The 18065-nt window shown below is 37.2% G+C and overlaps 1 protein-coding gene across 1 annotated transcript in view; it reads right to left on the bottom strand.

Moving 5' to 3' along the window:
* The window catches only part of peo (ubiquitin E2 variant domain-containing protein pendolino), a 129197-nt gene extending 112398 nt beyond the window's left edge, over window positions 1-16799 (bottom strand). The window contains exon 1 of the mRNA XM_090392079.1: window positions 16460-16799. The gene's annotated coding sequence lies outside the window, so the exon portion shown is untranslated. The remainder of the gene's footprint in view (window positions 1-16459) is intronic.
* Between the last annotated feature and the right edge of the window lie 1266 nt (window positions 16800-18065).

The raw sequence follows: 18065 nt of genomic DNA, 5'->3' as shown, positions 1-18065 counted from the left end.
TCCTTGGAGTTTCCCAGAACAATAATAATAATAATAACTCTAGACCCGCCCATATATATGGGCTCCCAAAAATACATAAAGAAAATGTGCCATTACGTCCCATCGTGGATGGCATTGATTCCCCCATGTACAAACTAGATAAATATTTAGCCAAAGCACTCTCACACTATACTGGCAACACACCATCACACATAAAAAACTCAACCCACTTCAAAGCCAGTATAATAAACCTTACACTTCAACATAATGGTCAGTTTGGACGTCTCCTCCTTATTCACAAATGTCTCCCTCAAAGAAACCTTAGAGCTAATCCAAGCTAAATTTCCTCACAATATCTCAACACTATTTCAGTTCACAATGAACTGAGGCTATTTCGTTTGGCAGAAAAAATTCTACGAACAAATAGAGGGGACAGCCATGTGTTCACCACTTTCCCCACCCTTGGCCAACATCTTTATGGAGACTTTTGAAGAGAAAGCCTTAAACCCTGTCCCACAAAAACCTACCATACTGCTTCGCTACGTTGATGATGTGTTCACTATTTGGCCACATGGCTCTGATACACTCCTCTCCTTAACACACTTAAACAACCAACACCCCCAGAATGAAGTTCACCCTGGAAAGAGGAAAACAATAGCCTCCACTTCCTAGACACCTGCCAACCTGATAGAACCTTGGTTTTCTCAGTTTATAGAAAACCCACCCATACAGGCAGATATATTCACCAATAATCCCCCCCCCCCTCACAACAACATGGAGTTATTAAGACACTGTTCAACAGGGCTAAACTAATCTGTTCAAATGACAAAGCCCTAACCACTGAACTAAATCACATCCTTAACACTTTCTCAGCCAATGGCTATCCCTCCCACCCCAAAAAAATCCAAAAAATACTAAAACCACTTATCCACAACCCACCTCCTCACAAAAAAAGATTACTCTAAGTCCATCACTATTCTCTACATCTGAGGCACCTCAGAAAAAAATCAACAAAATCCTAAAAAAACATGACTCTTATTACAGACCATATAGAAAATTGGCATCCCTTATCAGCTCCACTAAAGACCAACCACTTCCCCTAGACCTACCTGGTGTATACGTATACCAGGTCCCTTGTGGCTGTAAATTATCCTGCTTTGGCCAAACAGGCAGGACAGCAAATATCAGAATCTCAGATCACAAGGACTATATCCGATTTCACCAGTACAGCCACTCTGGGCTTGCAGACCAAGTTCTGGATACTCGCCACAGAATAAGGTGGAAGAAAGCCATAGTAATACACTGCAGCAAGTTCAAATATAAAAGACTATTCATGGAATCAGCCTCAGCCCTCAGGAACATGCCAAACCTCAACAAATTTGGATGCATGAGACTGCTCCAAATTTGGGAATCATACATCAGGAGAACTTTAACCCAAAGGCCAAGAACACCTAATATAGCACACCAGGAGGCACCATCAGGACTTTAGGAAAACGGTAGCTTTCTCGCTTCATTTTTCATTTGCTGTTGTGTAGTACTTGCTTGCATGTGTCTTTATCTTAAGTTCCCATGAAGATGGCAATGTAACATTCCCAAAATATTGGAAAGTATATATTAAAGTTTGTTTTAATTTATATTTCAAGTATAAGCTGTCAATTCCTTAAGTATTTAATAATAATATATTTAAGTAAATTTAAGTAAAATATATAAAGTAAAATAATTGATCAAAGACCAGAGATATGAAAGTTTTCTGAGAAAAATTAGGGGAGCGAAGAGATAGCATCAACAGTAGAATCATATTAAAAACAAAAGATATCATCATCATCATCAAATTCCTGCCATGTACCCTCAAGGGGTGTACAGGATATGACAGTACTACATGAAAAAATTACATCATTACTAACTTCCTATCTACAATTTTCCTCCAAATCAGTCTGTTACTTGTCAAGACTCCAACATTATCAGATCTTATATTTCTATCGTCTAAGGCACTTTGTACTGTATCAATCCACCTATATCTTGGTCTTCCTCTGGGTCGTTTTCCTGCCAACCTGGCAGAGAACACTTGTTTTGCTAATCTTTCCTCTTCCATTCTATTTAAGTGACCATACCATCTGAGATTAGCTCTGCTAATGCATTCCTGGATGCTGACAATGTCAAGTTCTTTCCTAATATCCTCATTTTTAATATGATATTGCCATTGATGCCATCTGTTCACGCCTCTAATCTTTCTCAGGACTCTCATATCTGTGGTCTCTAATCTTTGGTCAAGTGTTTTACTTCTGACCCAGCTCTCAGATCCATAAGTTAAAATTGGTTTGAAAACAGTCTTGTATACAGCTAATTTAGTGTTCCGACTAATTTCTTTCTTATTCCATATGAATTTATTCAATTGACTTCCCACGATACCAGCTTTGCTGATTCTGTTGTCTATTTCTATATTTAGTTTACCATCTTCAGTAAAAATTGTGCCTAAGTAGCTGAAATGTTTTACTTGTTCCACAGGTTCTCCATTCATAACACAGTTGACATTTTCAATGATTCTGCCTATTTTCATTGTCTTTGTCTTTTTATTGCTGACCTTCATACCATATCTATTACAACAGCTATTCAATTTAGTCAGAGAATCTTGCAGACTTGTAGCGGATTTATTTAGAAGTATAACATCATCCGCATAAAGCAAAGAGCTGACATTAACATCTCCAATTCTGATATCAGGTTTAATACCACTTTCCTTCATAATGTGATCCATATAGATAATGAATAACAGAGGGGATAATGTACATCCTTGTCTCACACCAGATTTAACATTAAACCATCTTCCTGTACTTCTTTCAATTCTAACTGCTGACTCACAACTCAAATAAAGACTAAGTATTGCTTGATATAATGCCCCATTGACACCATATAACTGCAGCGTATTGAATAGCTTCTCTCTTGGCACCTTGTCATATGCCTTTTCCAAATCGACAAAACTTAAATACAGATCTTTGTTATATTCCCATGCTTTCTCGACTATTTGTCGTAAAGTGAAGATCTGATCCTGACAGCCTCTACTTGGCCTGAATCCAGCTTGTTCTTCACCAAGCTTTTCTTCCACAATTCTTCTCAACCGTTTCTCAAGTATACTTGCATAGATCTTGCCAGGAACACTCAGTAGGGAAATACCTCTGTAATTCTCACATTCAGTTTTATTTCCCTTTTTATATATGGGTACTATGAGAGCTCTACTCCAATCATCGGGAATTTGTCCCTCTGTCCAGGCTTTCTGAACTATGCAGTGCAGCCACTGTAAGACTCTTATACCACCATACTTCAGCATTTCTGGTCGAATATCATCTACTCCTGCTGCCTTTCCACATTTCAAGCCTTTGATGGCTTTTTCTACTTCAAGTATGGATATGTATTCCTGCCTGCATGCCTGGTCAGTGTTTTTTATCACTGTGCTGTCATCACTGCTTGTTTCATTTAGCAGTTTTTCAAAGTAATTACTCCATACTTCAAGGATATCTTTTTCTCCTGTTTTCATTTCACCTTTATCATCTCTAATTCCTTTTACAGCACTCTTTCCTCCATTCCTAAGCTTCTTCAACAACCTCCAGAATATTTTGCCACCTTCTTGATATTTATTTTCTATATTCTTGCCAAAGTTCTCCCATGACTTTTGTTTAGCTAGTTTTACACACTGTTTAGCTTTCTTACATTTGTCTCTGTATTCTGTAAGAGTAAAAGCTGACTTATTTGCCAGGAACTTTTGATATGCTTTCTTCTTTTCCTTCACTGCCTCTTTAACTTCCTGTGTCCACCAGGGAGTTCTGATTTTTTTATCTTTGCACACAACCTCACCACATGCCTCTCTGGCAGAATCAATCAATGTTACCTTCAGAGTTTGCCACTGAATCTCCAAGGTTTGATTCCTGTTCTCAAACTCTTTCATTTTCTTTTCAATAATATTTCTGTATTTTAGTCTACAGTTTACATCTGAGAGCTGCTCAACTTTTATTCGCTTTAAAACTTTCTTACATGTTATTCTTTTCAATATGAAATTCAATTTTATCCTGCTCAAGACTAAATAGTGATCACTTCCAATTTCAAATCCTCTGTACACTCTGGTGTCCTGCACCAGGGAGAAAACATCACTATCAACAATAATATAGCCAATGAGACTTTTCTTATTCCTAGCCTCTTCTCTCCATGTGAATTTGTGCACATTTTTATGTTGGAACATGGTGTTAGTAATAACCAGTCCATGTCCTGAGCAGAAATCCAACAGATATTTGCCATTATTATTAGCTTTGCTCTTTTCTCCAAATTTTCCCAACATATTTTTGTATGTCTCACAATCATTTCCTACTCTACTATTTAGATCCCCAACAAGGACCAACTTTTCCTTTTTCATTGTGTCAGTTGCTTTTTCTAAAGCCTCAAAAAATTCCTCCACTTCTACCTTAGTAGAACCTTCTGTGGGACCATAGGCACAAATAAGTCTCATTGTCCAGTTCCCCATTCTCATATTTGCCCACATTACTCTACTTGAGACTGACTGCCATTCAAGAAGATTAGCCTCATATTTTGTGTTGAATACTATGGCTACTCCTTCTTTTCCTTGATTGTTATTGCCTGAATATAACATTTTGTATTTATTGCTCAGAAAGATCTCACCAGTTTTGGTCTTTTTTGTTTCAGTCACCCCTATTATGTCGATCTGGTACTTATCTAATTCCTCAGCTAGTTCCATTTCTTTGCCATTCAGGCTTCTTACGTTGATAGTACCGATCTTTAACTCTGGTGATGTTGAGTTGGGGTTTGTTTTCAGATTTGTTCCAGTAGCTGACTTTTCGCTGTTCGCCCTGGTTCCCTGGCGAAAACAACGGGGGCCTTGTTTAACCGGGCGACGCCCCAGCCGGCATGAAATTTTGTCATGTTGTACCATCATTTTTTATTTTGGTTTAACCAATAAGAATACAATTTGGTCGGCTAAATCCCAAATTGCCAGCCCATCCTCGTTCGTTCAGTATCAAAGTAGATACCCAACAGGGTGCACCACGAGAAGGTGAGGATTGGACATTAGGTCAGAAGCCCTGGTCGGTTCTCCGCATTCCTTTAAAGGCTATGTGGAGGTCTCCTCTCAGTTATACAGCTTTGACCCTTAAGCACCCCTAACAAAAGATATTAGGAAGAAAATTATCATTGTTGGCATTCAGGAATATATGAGTAGTGGTCTCAGGTGATTATGGTCTCTTAAACAGATTTCGGAAACAACAGATTAACAAAGCAAGGTTTTGAGAATATTTAGTGGCTTAAAATATTTTTATACCAATAAGTTCAACCCACTTGACTGAAGAGCTCATTTCAAGAAAAAAATTGAAAATAAGAAGAAAAGGGGAAATACAGTGATTGATACGCTATGACATCACAATAGAAACAGGAGAAGAATTTACAAGTTATGTACTGTACAATCAATTGTGAAATGCATATAAATGAAAAATTATTTCCCTAACTACAAGGGTGGTCTGAAAAGTTCTCGGCCTCAACCTTAGATGGCAACACTATTGGCAAGATTTTTTTTCTAAATTGGAACATCTGTCATAAGCATCCATGTGAAATTGTAAGTCATTCTATCAAGTAGTTTGTTTTATACAGCTGTCTGAAGCAAAAGTGTTGTCTGTATCCCTTGAAATGGATAAAATTGAGTATCATGCAGTTATAAAATTCTTTGTAAAAGAAGGTTTAATGCCAAAAGAAATTCATTCGAAGTTTATAAAAGTTAATGGGCAATTCTCTCTTTCGTTTTCGACAATTAAGAAATGGGCTGCCGAGTTTAAACATGGCCATACCGGCCTTGAAGATGATCCACATGAAGGACATCCCAAAAAGTGTAACAACACCAGAAATCATTGATCAAGTGTACGATATCATATTGGATGATCAGCGAGTCAAATTGTATGAAATTTCTGAGACTATAGGCATTTCAAAAGAACGTGTAGGATATATTTTGCATGAAGAATTGCAAATGAAAAAGCTTTGAGCAAGATGGGTGCGGCACTTGTTCACAGCAGATCAAAAATGCATTCTCATGAAAATTTCTGAACAGTGCTTGGAGCATTTTAACAAGAATAAAACTGATTTTGTGCATCGATTTATTACTATGGATGAGACTTGTATTCACCATTACACACCAGAATCCAAACAGCAGTCAAAACAGTGGATAGAAGCCGGCTGTTCAGCACCAAAGACAAAGTCTGTTCCATCAGTAGCAAAGTTCATGGCATCGGTGTTTTGGGATGCTAAACACATTTTGTTTATTAATTATCTTGAAAAGGGGGAAAATAATAACCGGGGAATATTATTACAATCTTTTAACCAGACTAGACGAAAAAATTCATGAGAAAAGACCCGGTTTGTAGAAGAAAAAAAATCATCTTTCATCAGGACAATGCACCTGCCCACAAAGGTGTTTTGGCAATGGGAAAATGAAGGAATCTGCACTATGAATTGTTGGAACATCCACCCTATTTCCCAGATTTGGCTCCCTCTGACTTCTCTTTCCAAAACTAAAACTCTTCCTCGCTGGTCAGCGTTTTTCTTCGAATCAAGAAGTGATTGCAGCTGTAGAGGGGCATTTGGTAGATCTTACTGAGGAAAAAAAAAAAAAAAAAAAATCAGCTAACGCCTTTTTATTCCCATAAGATAAAGGATTAAACCAATTATATAATTTCTTGGTAGCTTTAATTTATAGTATAACCAAATGTAAAAAGTTCCAACAAGTATAATCTACTTTCTAACCAAGTGAAAAAAAACTTTCTATAACTATCTCTGATCCAGATTTTAATAAGGTCAGACACCTTTTTTTGCTACTTGTACATGGAAAATATATGACTCCTGCATTAATTCAACCTCAGTATCTTTCTGGATCTGGCTCTCGCTGATGAAACCTCTATAAAGGTCAAAAAGACTCTGGATAGTGACTTTCCATTTATTTATTCATATGGAGTTTCCTCCCTTTTCTCCCCTATCCCTATTGGGGGCGAGTTGAGCCCCCTCATGGGGGGGGTAAGTATTTATGGCTGTAGATCTGTGTGTTCATGGGGCTGGTTTGCCTGCTTGCGGGATGAAAAACCCCAGATAAACTGGGGGGGAAAAACCCTGCTGTCCACACCCAAGACTGGCTAACTTGGCTATGGCTGAGGAAGATCCTTAAGCTTCTCACGTCGGCGATGGGAATCGAACCCAGGACACTCCTTCCCCAGGCATATGGTTGCAAAGCGCAGAGCCACTAGGCTAACCGCACAGACAGTGACTTTCCATTAATGCATAGCAACAGACATATCTGAAAGGAGATGTGCTTTGCACTGAGGCAACTGAAGTTAACAGCCTCTCTATACAAGCAGCCTACTCATGATGATACTTTAAGCACAAATGTTTGTTCGTGACACATACTTGGGTCAAGGATTAAACAATTTAATTTCTTGATAAGTATAATATACTTTGTAACCAAGCAAAAAAAATTTTCTACTTCAAAGCTTAGTTAAAGCAATGTAGTAGTATTGTTGTTGTTTTCTTCCATCTAACCTTGCATAAAAGAGTGTCAAAGGAAAGATCTCTTAAATATGACTTGGAGTAACCCATTATAATTTCTGTAGCCATTAGTCTTCAGTGTCAATTTTACAAGATTTTTTTTTAATTATTTCATAATTAAATTGTTAGGCTTGTTTTTTAAATGTTATAAATGAGTGAATCCTGTATGTTTTCTTGCAGATATCCCATCTGCTGTCACAATTAAGGTTGATAAATCTAGCTGACCATGCCCTAGACAACTTGCACAGAATCAAATGGAGAAAAACTGTTTCAATGCAACACACACAAACATGACAGACTTTTATTGGAATCAGCAACATATTTAAAAAACAACCAAATCTAATATGGTTATGTGAAACTTCCCAAGATTTCAGAAACAATTCTGAGACCTCTCATCCAATAGCAAAGGCTGCTTACCAGCATCCACCAAGGGTGCCCCCAAATGATAACCTGATATGGCTTGATGGATTACAGTCCCGTGGACTTCGATCCCTTAATCTGTTTGAAATGGTCGTGTATGAAATGTTAGCGAGCACCTGGCTCACCCTATTTAGGGTTGTACGGTGGTACCAGGATCGATAAGCAAAGCAGCTTTCGGGCACTTATGTTTCCACCTATCGTGTTCGTCATAATTAGATGACTCTCTAATGAGTTGATTTGGATGAACAGCTGCTTTGGCAAAATAAGCAGCGGCACTGTTATGGAGGAAAGTGGGAATGTCTGGAATATCGGCATCTCGATGTAAGAGAGTATTTCTTACAAACCACGGAGCGTTGAAGATCATACGGAGGCACTTGTTTTGTATAACTTGTAGCTTTTTGATGTTAGTGGGGGAAGTGTAACCCCAGGCTGGCGATCCGTAAGTTAACGATGGTCTGATAATTGTTTTGTAGATCCGTAGTTTGTTATCAGTGCTGACTTGACTTCTTCTATTGAGGAGAGAATAGAGTTGTACAATTGCAGAGTTTGCTTTTTTGCATGCATAAACTATGTGGGAGTTAAAGTTTAAACGGTTGTCAAGTTGAATGCCTAGATATTTGGTACTAGATCTCCATGGGATGGCTGTGTTAAAAAGTTTAACTTCTCCAAAGTGAGATGCATGTCTTCTTGTGAATAGAATGGCAGTGCTTTTATCGGCATTTACAGATATTCTCCATTTTTTGAACCAGTCCTCTAAATTTGTTGCTGCAGTTTGTAGTCGCTGAGTAGCTATATTAGGCCTGAGAGATCTGCTAAGAATAGCCATATCATCCACATAACTAGCTATAGTGGTTAGTGATGTGCTAGGAACATCAGAAACAAAGATGTTAAAAAGCAGCGGTGAGAGCAGCGAGCCTTGAGGGACACCAGCAGTGATTTTTTTCAGTGAGGATCTAATTCCATGCAACTTAACCTGAATTTTACGGTCCTGTAGAAAAGAGTTAATAATTTTGGTAAGATAAAGAGGGATGTTGGCTGCAATTAATTTGTAGATGAGACCTTTGTGCCAGATCGTATCGAAAGCTTTTGCAACATCTAGAAAGATAGCTCCTGTGTGCTGTTTTCAGTTCAAGCCTGTAGTGATGAACTCAGTCAGTCTGTGAATTTGCTGTGTAGTGCTATGTCCAGTACGGAAACCAAATTGTTCTTTCGGAATTATGTTATTTTTATTCACCTCCTCATTTAGTCGGTTGAGAATGACTCTTTCTGCTATTTTTCCTAGGCATGATAGAAGACTGATGGGTCTATAGCTTTGTGGTATCTGAGGTGCTTTACCAGGCTTGAGAATAAGGAAAATATCGGCTTGTTTCCATCTTGAGGGGAAATAATTAATTCTCAGAATTGCATTGATAATGGCTACCAAATGCATGACAGCTTTGTGTGGGAGGGCTTTAATTGTTTTGTTGGTAATTTCGTCTGGACCAGAGGCTTTTTTGTTTTTAAGCTTCTTAATGATTGAATAGACCTCTTTAGGTGAGGTGGGGCAGATATTTTCACAGCCACAAGGTCGCCGAATCACAGAGCGTACCCTACGATGTATTTTTTCTATGAAGACTAGATCCGCTTGTGCATAATTAGGACGGCACTGAAGTTGCAGGGCGTGAACGAGAGCTTCCGCTTTTTCGTTATCTCTGTAAACAAGACCTCTTTCTCCGTGAATAGGCTGGATGTTAGAGCGATCTGTACGGAGAGCTTTAGTCAACTTCCACAGAGAATTATCTTCAGTTTTGAGAGAACAGAGTTTTCTTTCCCATTGCTGGTTTCTGTGATCTTTTAAAGCGTAACGGACTAGGTTGGACGCTCTGTTAAGTTCTCGACGGTCTTGCGGAGATAGCGTGTTGTGATAGCGGTGTCTGAGCCTATTTTTGTTCCTTATCAGAGCAAGGATTTCTGCAGGAAGTAAGTTAACTTGAGCTGGGGTAGAAGTAGAGCAAGCTGTGGATAAGCCAGCCTGTATTTTACATTCAAGATTGTTGATTGCCGCGTCTATTTCTTCACGGGTGGAAATAGTCGGTACTGAGTCTATAATAGTGTTCATTTTAGTCTTGAATTTTGCAAAGTTTGTGTGGGATTGGCTGGGAATGAGCTCAGGCTCCTCCCCCTAAACTTAAGAGTACTGGATTGTGATCTGAGCTTAGCTCGTCAACTACTTGAAGTCGGAATTGATGAGAAATATTGTTAAAGATAGCAATATCCAAAACATCAGGTCTGCCGGTCGCTCCGTAATGTGTTGGCTCAATCGGGCCTGCAATAACGATATTTCTCTTCAAGGCAAAGTTGTAGAGGATCATTCCGTTGTTGTTAAAGCTTTTGCTGTTCCATAAAGGATGCTTGGAATTGAGGTCTCATGCTACAATTACTGCTTCATTTGCATCTAGTAGCTGAGAGAGATCAGAGGGGAGTAGAGGTTTGCCAGGGGGGTTGTATACAGAATAAATCTTTAAGCTGCCTGCATTGTTGGTAAGAATTTCTATGCCTGTCTCCTCGAGGTTAGATGTATTAATCTTCTTAGTCTCGTTATAGCGAATGTTTCTTCTGACAAAGATGGCAGTGCCTCCACCTCTGGCATTAAGTCTGTCATTTCTAAGTAAAGAGTAGTTTCTGAGTTTGGGATTATCGCAGGGACGTAGGTGTGTTTCGTTAATGAGGAGAATATCATTTTGTAAATGATCTGTAAGCTCCTGTAATTCCAAAATTTTGCTGTTGAGACCGTTTGCGTTCCAGAATATTATCTGCATAGAATTTGATGTTAAAGCCGGATTAGTCATTAATCATGGAGAAGATGACTTGAGTATTCCTATGGAATTTGTTGGTATCGGCCTGGCTTGGATTTGTTTTGCTGAAGGCCATTAGCATCTCCCCAAGTGAGGCAGCGAGTATTGCTGAAGAATTTGGACTGCTAGTTGCAGGGAGTACCTTAGTGTTACTCGAGGAAACCACAGAAGCATAGGATTTATCTGGTGTAACTTTTCGCGCTTTGAATTCAGGCACAGATCTCACAATATTTTTCTGAGTGGGCTGGGTTAATTCCTGTCTAGGCTTTTGAAGGTTGGATGGGTGGAGAGAGCAACCCTTGTAGTTTGCAGGATGTGGGCCACTGCAGTTCGCACATTTAGCAGGTGTGGTCTTTGGCTTGACGCAAGTGTGCGAGGGATGGTTGCCACCGCACTTCACACACTTGTAGTCTGCTCTGCATAACATTTGCGCATGCCCAAATTTTTGGCAGCGATGGCATTGACCAGCCGATGCCTTTCTTCGTAGTGGCTCGGTCTTGATGACCAAGTTGCAGACTATTTTAAGATCATAAATTTCTCTCTGGTCTTTACTGATCTCTACTAAGACCAGAGGCATGGGGTGCTTGTCTGCTCGATACATTCGCGAAATCTTGATCAGCTCCAAGCCTTGTAATCTGAGGTCGGTAGCTATTTCTTCTGTTGTTATGTTTTCTACCAATCCTCTGATCACTACCTTGAGGTTCTTTTCACTCTTAAGTTGGTAAGTATGGTATGGAAATTTATGATCGTCCATAAGTCTGGTGAGCTGGCGGTAGTCCGTTGTTCCTTCAGGCTGTATGCGTACTCCGTCATCTGTGTTTTTGGCTGACGAGAACTTGATGTTACTTTTCTTCATCGTCTCTGCAAGCAACGACCATTTTTCCTTAGATCGCAGGACTACTGGTGGGATCCTCTCTTTGGGCTGTATCGGTATATTTGTCTCAGTGCTTGCACTAGATTGTGCTGATGTGTCCATTTGAGAGGCAAATTCATGTTCTGCAGCAAGAGACTCTTTCTTTCTCTTCTTTCTGCTGACTTCCTGGTAATCATTAGAGTCTGTGTCAGTTGTAGTGAAGGAAATGACGCTGTCATGTGTAGGGCGAGGAGAAAGTTCGGAGGTTTGAGGGTCTTCTTTCTCGACCTCCATAATCTGATGAACTTCTACCTTTCCTGGCCATTTTGTGTGCAAGATGTTACCAATTTGCCGAAAGATAGCTAGAAGTTCTTTGAAGGAGAGATCTTCATATGGTGAATCCATAATCTAGACTTGAAGTGGGGGAAGGACCTGCCTTGTCCCTTCAACCACCGAGTGTTGTACTGGGCGGGGAACAGGAGAGAACCTGGAAAATGTTTCTGAAGGTGAAAATAAAAAGTCTTACCTGCTCTGATGATCGAGCACGCTGTTGACGCATCAAATAATCACTATTTAATTTTAATGTTGGAAATAACTCTGAATTAAGCATTAAAAACAAAACTTAACTTCACTGCTGTAATACTACAAGGAGTGCTGATAAACACGTCTGTACTCACTGATAAACAACTCTCAACCCCATACCTTCCGGCCTCAAGATCCCCCCAAATGACTTTAGGTTTATAGTCTAATATCTTCCACTTATTTTTTTATGTTGCTTGTGTGCAGTATCAGAGTTCTCATATTGTATCACAGATGATGTCTCTGTGACAAATGAACCACTGGAACCATTAAACCTATGTTCAATCATGCTGCTTTAATTCCATTAAATCTTAACATGAACTTCAACCAGCATATGGGTCTAAATATACGATTCTTGTAGATATTTTAGTAACATGGTAAGTTTCAAATCTTGAATTTCATGGCAAAATTTGAAAATATTTACAAGGTTTGAAGAGGAAAGCAATGGGAAAAAATGACTTGGACAGTGATGATAAAAGAATACCAAGATTGAAAATTATGTAGGTACTGACTAATATGTACTTCTTGAAAACGGATTAACCCAATTCCTAATAGCAACAGTAAAGAGGAATTAAAATTAAAACACCATATTGTCTGTTGCTTGCTGTTTCCTTATTAGAGTGATGAGTTAGCTCAAGTCCTACAAAAAATTTTGCTGCAGCATAAAAGGTTCTTAGAGGAAAAAATAATGATCGCAAGTAGTATTTTAAGAGGAGACATGAGATAATAAATTTGACAAATATTAATAAGGTGGAAAATAGCAACAGAATATAAGAGAAAGAAATAATTTTATGATCTATTCTGTCACAGGGTTCATTAGTATTTTATCTTTTGTATTATTTAAGTGTCTGTATATGTGTATCTCAATTTAACCCCCCCACACACACACACACGAGAACTAGTTGTTGAAAGTTTTTTCCAATTGGTTGTAAATTAAATTAAAGATGCCAAGAAAGTATATTCTTTTTTAATCCTTTATCCAAGTGTAAGCAAACAAAGGTTGCACAGGAAATATCTTCAAGACTAAGCTACTTATATATAGAATATATACTAGGCTAGTTGTGTATATTGTCTGTACACAAATAGACTAGTCGTGAAGATATTTCACATGCAAAACTTTTTCTTACGCTTGAATAAAAGATTAAACAAGAATATAATTTTTTGGGACCTTTAATTTAAAACACACGAAGTTGCAGAACCTATAGCATTTAGTGCCGTGTGTAGGCAGTGGTTAGGAGAGAAGGAACATTGATATTTTTCTTGAATAATGGAAAAAGTTGTACTTGTTAGAGAGCACTTCGTTAAGATGGCTGTTCCAGAGAATAGAGACAAATGAAACGAAAGAGGAAAAGAAGTTCAGTAGTTTGCAATTAGTTGGAAAAGAATGTGGGAATTGCTGCTCAGGTTTTAACAGATAGTAGCAAATGCAGAAATGCTGAATGCAATTCAGTGGAATTATCCATGGAGTAACTTGCAGAAAAGACAAAATAGAAATAGACCATCTGTAAGATGCTGGAAGTAGTAAGCCCGAGAGGGATCATATCAATTAGATGAACTGCCTCTTCTGGATTAATAAGTTTAGTTTAATCCTTTTTATGGATGGTGGCCCTTGCTGTAATGCATAGCATTACACATATCCGCAAGGAGATGTGCTTTGCATTATGGGAGATACCGAGATAGGAGTGATAAGATCTTTCTCCACCTTTGCAACGAGTTGCCTGGTGTTGCACTACCTTACCCCAGTCCTGAAGATACTTTCAGGTGCAAACTTTGTTTGCTCACACTTGGATAAAGGATTAAACTAAACTTATTAATGTCTAACCAAGTGAAAAATAAACTCTCAAAAACTCTCAATACCTCTTCTCGAGAAAATAAAGAATTTGTAATAAGGTTTATGATATATCACTACAAACATGAGAATAGTGCTCTTAAGTCAGGCAGATATGGTATTTGTAGATGAGCAGGTAAAAAATAGCATCTTGAATGGAAAAGGACATTAAATGTTTTGAAGACTGAAAATTTTATGGATGGAATATATTTGTGAAAGTAAAGATTACAAAAAATGTCTGATTAAGATCATTTTTCAGGCTGAGAAGAGGATGAAACCAATCTAAAAATAAAAAAGTATGGAATAGATCAGTGCTTCTTAAACTTTTTCCATTCGTGAACCCCTTTTCACCCAAGAAATTTTTACGTGACCCCAAGTCACGTAAAAATGTCGTGTATACCTAATTTATATAAAATTATATATACAAATCAAACATTTACTAATAAAAAATCATAAAGAAATAAATTTTAAAACAATTCTTTGGTATACATATAATTTTACCATTTACATAAAGAATTACAAACAATAGCCTCAAATCTGAATTAAATTTTGGATGCTGTGTGTTCAGAAACTTTTACTGTTGCCAAATTTTTCACGACCCCCACATTCAGGTTACGTGACCCACAGTTTAAGAAGCTCTGGTATAGATAACTGAGTTATGAAAGTCCACATTACATTATAACCTTAGCTTTCGGCATTTTAAAGAAACTATGACTGGACCTGATGATGGAGTTGTTTATCAAATTCCTGACACATATCCTCAGGGGTGTACAAGATATTATGATAATAATGATGTAACTTTTCACATAGTACTAACTTCCTATCTATCACCAAATTAATTTATTATCTGTCAAGACTTCAATATTTTCAGTCCTTATGTTTCTGTTTTCTAAGGCACTGAGTGCCTTAAAAAACAGAAATCTGGATCTTTTTGCAGCATTTCTGGAAAAGAACTTGTCTTCCCAACCTTCTCTTTCTCCCATTCCATTTAAGTGACCATACAACCAGAGATTAGCTCTGCTATCACAATCTTGAATGCTAACAATGTCAAGTTCTTTCCTAATACCCTCACATTATATGATATGATACTGTCATTGATGCCATCTGTTCACTCTCCTAATCTTTCTTGGAATTCTGTTTTCTCCGGTTTTTGATCACGTGTCTTATTCCTAACCGAGCTCTCTCATTCATAAGTTAAAACTGACTTGAATACTGTCTTGTATACTACTAGTTTAGTGTGTTGAGACTAATTTCTCTCTTATTCCACATAAATTTATTGAGTTGACTTCGTGCCATACCAGGTTTGTTAATTCTGTTGTTTATTTCCATATTTAATTTGCTATAATCACTAAAAATTGTGCCTAGATAGCTGAAAGGTTGTATAAAGACTGCTTGTCTTTTTATTGCTGATTTTCATACCAAATTTATTACTACAGTTCAGATTCAGTTTAGTCAGAAAATCGTGCAGCCTTTTACTGGATCATTTAGAAGTATAACATCATCTGCATAAAGTAAACATGCTGAGGTTAACATCTCCAATTTTGATATCAGGTTTAATGCCACTTTCCTTCAAAATGTGATCCAAACAGATGATCAATAAACAACAAGTAATAATGTACACCCTTATCTCACACCTGCTTAACATCAAACCATTGTCCTGTACCTCCTTCAATTCTAATTGCTAATTTGCTATTCAAACAGACTATGTGTTGATTGACATAATATCCAATTTACATCACATAACTGTAGTGTTTTGAACAGTTTTCTCTTGGCACCTTGTCATATGCATTTTCAAAGCAATGCTAATTTCTACCGCCATGAGGCTTGTTACTCCATTGGTCAGTGATACTATTATTCTACTTTGATTATTTATAGATAAATTGCATTATTTGGTACTATGATTATGTATTTTTGTACATATGTTTATATAAAATGGACACAGACATTAATTTTACAACTCGCTTTTATTAAAAATGTACTGTCACAAGATGTATACATTTTATAAACATTCTTTTCAACTAAAAATCGTATAATGACCTGCATTACAAACATGTTGTTCAGATACGTAAAACAGCATTCGATTTATTTGATTACATACACACAAACTTAATGAAAAATAGTTTAAATACCCAACAAGGAAATCGTAGGTAGTATACTGCGCCCGTGCAATAGCCAAAACTACGGTAACAAAAAATGCACTTATCGTGAACGACACCGCAGCAGTACACATCTGCCCAAAGTGCCAGGTGTGCAATTAGAAGGATATAGAAACTGATTGCGCTAAAAAACGAAATGCTAATGAAATGATATTAAAAACAGTTAAAATCAAAATGTCTCCATTGAATCTAACTTCATCTTTTCGTAGTACGTAAAACTAAAAGCACTTACTTATCGTTCACAGCACGGCTTCTCTCTTTCTCCTTGTGTAAAAGCTTGTCTTTCAATTCAGAAATCTAATTTGATCCTACACTGTTTAGCTAGTATACGTGCTGCACAAGCACATACTACATTTCCTTAACATATCAGCTGACAGTGCCATTATAAAAAATATTCCTTTTTATTTAACGCTATGCCATATATGTCTTGTGAGTTTCACGACGGACAAAACAGGCGCCTACACCAACGAATAGAACGAGACGTACTGTTAAAATAGCACAGAACAAGCAGCTCTGGAAACCGGTTATACAGAGTGCATGCACACTTGATCTACATTTTGCGACATCTAGTGTTAAGATTCATACTATCTTGATCACAGATTGTGTAATCTGCAATCTTAACAAATTGAATGAGCCGAACAGATACAAAACAAAAGCAGTGTTATTTATTTAGTATATGCCAACTGGGGAGGGGACATGCAAACCTATATTGCAACTGATAGAATGTTTATTTTTATTTATTACTGTATGCAGTGTCTTTTTTTGGGGGGACGATATATACCAGTACTGCGTACCAGCACCTTTATTAACAGGGACACGTGACATACGGATGCGGTATTGTTTTATTCAACTTTTCCCAAAGAATGAGTACCGGCACCTATTTTCAAAAAAAAAAAAAAAAAAGCGCTGACTGTAGCCATAAAATTATTTACTTAGAGGAGTAACATGGAAATTTTTCCAGAAATAATACTTATTTTTAAATATTTTTAAAGCTTTTATGGTATGTAACAAAAGACAAAGAACACATAACAATAATTTGTCTTTTTTCCCCCTTCTCAAAATGGTTTCTTTTGATAGTACAAAAGGTATGAGATAAAGAGATTTAGTATAGAAATATTAAATTGAATATTTAATGCATTTTCGTGGTATCTAAATTCGTATATAAATGAGATGCGATTTCCAAATTATTAATCTGAAGGTTGCTTTTATTCTTAGAAAATTATCAAGGCAATCATTTAAGAACTAACATATACAGAACTACAACTGACAGGTAGAAGTGAAATTAATGAGCAGAACTGTTGTTTAAAGGTGCAAACTAGGAAAACAAATCAAGAATGTTCACAAATGTGAGCTGTAAATATATACCGAATTGCGTGCATAGTCAGAGAATAAACAATAAAAACAAACCCTCACGTAAGTGTTCCAACCTCACGCACTTCATACAGGAAACAGCTGCTAGAAATTATATAATTTGGCGCACAGTTGTGCCAGTAGTATTTTGTATGTAATGTCTACGTTATATTATATATATATATATATATATATATTCACAGAGAATCATGATCACATGCTCAAGATTTTTTATTATATTACTAACACTTCATAAAAAATGTTATGTGAAACACTTTTTTTTTTTTGGCCCCATGGATATAAACTTCAATCCTCGTATAATTTCGTAGTCATGTAGGTAAAGTAATTGATAATTACTAACATAAAACTAATTAATCTATAGTTTCAGTGTTCTTCTTGCAGGCTGTGAATTTAAGTATCGCAAATAATAAACCTATGTCAAGTTACTCTAAGAAAACACTTTGCAATCAAGGAAGTTATTTAAAAGC

Source organism: Typopeltis vanoorti, chromosome 1 (assembly GCF_054136105.1).
Source record: "Typopeltis vanoorti isolate ZY-2024b chromosome 1, IOZ_Tvanoo_1.0, whole genome shotgun sequence".
Classification (NCBI taxonomy): domain Eukaryota; kingdom Metazoa; phylum Arthropoda; class Arachnida; order Uropygi; family Thelyphonidae; genus Typopeltis; species Typopeltis vanoorti.
Note: the sequence above shows the minus strand (reverse complement) of the source record. Positions and strands in the feature narration are given on the sequence as shown.